At 44.6% G+C, this 3,182-nt stretch overlaps 1 pseudogene; it reads right to left on the bottom strand.

Moving 5' to 3' along the window:
* Positions 1-453: 453 nt before the first annotated feature.
* Positions 454-1,614, bottom strand: LOC100963887 (annotated as a pseudogene).
* Positions 1,615-3,182: the final 1,568 nt, after the last annotated feature.

The raw sequence follows: 3,182 nt of genomic DNA, 5'->3' as shown, positions 1-3,182 counted from the left end.
ATGGAATTTAAAACATATACATATATATTTCTGTATATATAATTTTAAAAATCAGGTGCAACATATATTGCTAAAGTTTCAAGGATTCTCATCTCCAGCATTCATCTGAAAAGCAGCTGGCTCTTGATAGCCAGTTTGTAGGCAGTGATAAAAGCAACTAGAAGCAGGTTTAAGTAAAAGTGCTCAAAGGGCCAATGGGAAAAGAGGTGCACGGAGAAGGATGGGAGGTGGGGGGAAGGGTAGGCATTGAAGAGCTGAGCAATGTTTCCTTTATTCTTCTCAGCTTTTTCAGACCCAAGACAAGTTCTTGAGGACACACATCAAATGCTGTAGTCCTTTCTTATCTATAGTCAAAACAAAACAAGTCATAAAAAAGATTCTCTTCTTTTCTGTACTCTCAATAAAATGCATAGTACAGTAAGATGTCATTGAGATGCACCATCTTGTGAGAAATTAAAACTGGGACATGATGTGAGGCCACGCGTTATCGAGTCACTGGGTTAGGATTTCACAGCCAGTGTCTGTGACCAAAAGGGTGTGCTCGAACTGAGCAGACCACTTACCATCCCTTGTCACCACAGTCCAACCATCTGGCCAGGTTTCATCCTGCCATCCACCTTCCCAAATCATTGGCTCAATTGTAAACACATGGCCTGATTTTATCACTCCAACTGCTTTATTTTTGGCATAGTGGGGTACATTGGGGACTATATGAAAAAGCTTGTGGATTCCATGCCCACAATAACTTCAAACAACTGAAAACCCCATTTGCTTGGGCATGCTTCTGAATAATGTTTCCCAATTCTCTGTATCGAACACCAGGTTTGACTGCATCAATGGCTTGCATCAGGCACTCATATGTGGTCTAAAGGAGTTTCTGTGCTCCCTCGTCCATGTCTCCAACAAAAAATGTCTCATTCAGGTCTCCATGATAACCATTGCAATAAAGAGTGATGTCCACATTAACAATATCACCTTCTTGCAAGGGCCATCTGTCTGGAATCCCATGGCAGATGACGTCATTTACTGAGATACAAGAAGATTTGGGGAAATTATAATAATTCAGGGGGAAAGAATAGCAATTTCTTGCAATACATGCTAAGTGTACAGCATGATCTATTTCTTCAGTAGTTACACCTGGTTTAATCATCCCAGCAGCAATATCTGAAACTTCTCTAGTGAGCTTACATACAAGTCTCATCCCTTCTATATCTTCAGATGAGAGTAATTTAATTTGCAAAGTACCTTGAAGAGCCTGTTCAGACTCAGACATTCCTAAGGGATGATCAGCACAATCTTGTCTTTGTATATAACTTGGCACTGGCCTTGTTGGCATCAGTGGATAATGTGGTTTGAGTTTACCAGTATACCGATAACCTGCCCATGGGTCAGTATTAATATCACCTTCCACAGTCCAGGAAGACACTTCTCTCTTTGCCTTTTCATCTTTCGCCTTCTTTGTAGTAACTTGTGAGTAGCCCAACTTCTTTTAAAACGTTCCTGTGAGCAGAAGCATGAGCCTTGGATGCCCAGTTTGCTGCAGGTGGGACACTGGAGCTTGGCCTCACTGTTGCAACCGTCTGTTTCGCACTCCCGCGTCTCCACAGCCGTCATGCTGCCTGCCTGCTGGAGGAGTGCCTCACTGAGGAAGAGGAGGAGGTAGAGGGAGGGATGGCCGGATCGAGGGAGCTATTTCTCTCCATACTTGAGGGCAAATTTCAATTTTTTAATTTGTTGTGTTTTCCAAGTTGCTCAAAGTTATAATAAATCGTTACATAAGTTTTTTTTTTTTTGTTTGTTTGTTTGTTTTGCCAAAGTCTCAAGCTGTGGGTAGAGTGCTGTGGTGTCATAGCTCACAGTAATCTCCAACTCTTGGGCTCAAGCCATCCTCCTGCCTCAGTGTTTCTATTTTTAGTAGCGACAGGGTCTCGCGTTTTGCTCAGGCTGGTCTCGAACCCATGAGCTCAAGCTATCCACCCTCCTCAGCCTCTCAAAGTGCCACAACAGGTCTTTTTTTTTTTTGAGACAAAGCCTCAAGCTGTCCCTCTGGGTAGAGTGCCGTGGCATCACAGCTCACAGCAACCTCCAACTCCTGGGCTCAAGCGAGTCTCCTGCCTCCGCCTCCCAAGTAGCTGGGACTACAGGCGCCCCCCACAATGCCTGGCTATTTTTTGGTTGCCGCCGTCGTTGTTTTGGCGGGTCCGGGCTGGGGATTCAAACCCGCCACCTTAGGTGTACGTGGCTGGCGCCTTAGCCGGTTGAGCTATAGGCGCAGAGCCAGCTATAGGCGCCGAGCCCACAACAAGTCTTAATGAGAAGGTATCAGGGACTATTACTTTGAATTTCTTGTCACAAACAATCTCAGCCAGAAGTTTGGCCCCACTCTTTTGTATATAAAATTATTGTATTAAATATTTTTGCTTGAGAATACACATTTCTAATTCATCATGCTCTGGAAATTAAAACAATCTAGCTCCAGGCCCCCAGTGTAGCAAAATCTATAGAATTTTTTAGAAGTTTTATATCTAACGGATTAGAATGTCTTACACAAACGTTTTGGAAAATCTGCGGTAGAATGAAGCTTCAATGAAACTCTTACTGTGCATCCATAGGCCATCTCTGACAGTTCATCATTACAGAACGGGGGACCCTCATTACTAGACGCAGCAGGCAATAGGAAACTGCCCGACTGATAGCATTCCTGTTATCTCGTTTAATAAAAACTTAATTTCCTTTCTTCCTTCTTAAGCTGTCAGATATTAGCTCCTTATTATTTTCCTGACAGTTACCGGTCAATTTGTGAGCCCCTAAGCCTTGCTGGTTGGACTCCCATGATTTCTTCTGTGTGTCTCCCCATCCTCCTTTCCCAGCAAAGCCAACGAATTTGGGGCTGTTTCTAGGCAGGGAAAGCAGAGTTTCCACAAACATACATATCACAGCCTGGCACAAAGATGACGCTGAAGGAGCAGCCGCAGCATGTACAGCCAAAGCCCTGGTGGAAACCCTAGGAATGTTAACCAGAAGAATTGCCCGGTCCCCAGAGCTCTCCTCCCGGCACACACAGTCCACTGTGGCTGGGCAGACAGCTCTTTCAGCTGCCTGGAGCTTTCCGCCTGGGGGGTGAACCTTGACAGGATGTAGCAGCCCTGACTCTGGATAATGTAGAAGGCTGCAACAAAATG

Source organism: Otolemur garnettii, unplaced genomic scaffold (assembly GCF_000181295.1).
Source record: "Otolemur garnettii isolate 467f Iridium unplaced genomic scaffold, OtoGar3 scaffold00160, whole genome shotgun sequence".
Classification (NCBI taxonomy): Eukaryota; Metazoa; Chordata; class Mammalia; order Primates; family Galagidae; genus Otolemur; species Otolemur garnettii.
This window is presented reverse-complemented; position numbering and strand designations above follow the sequence as displayed.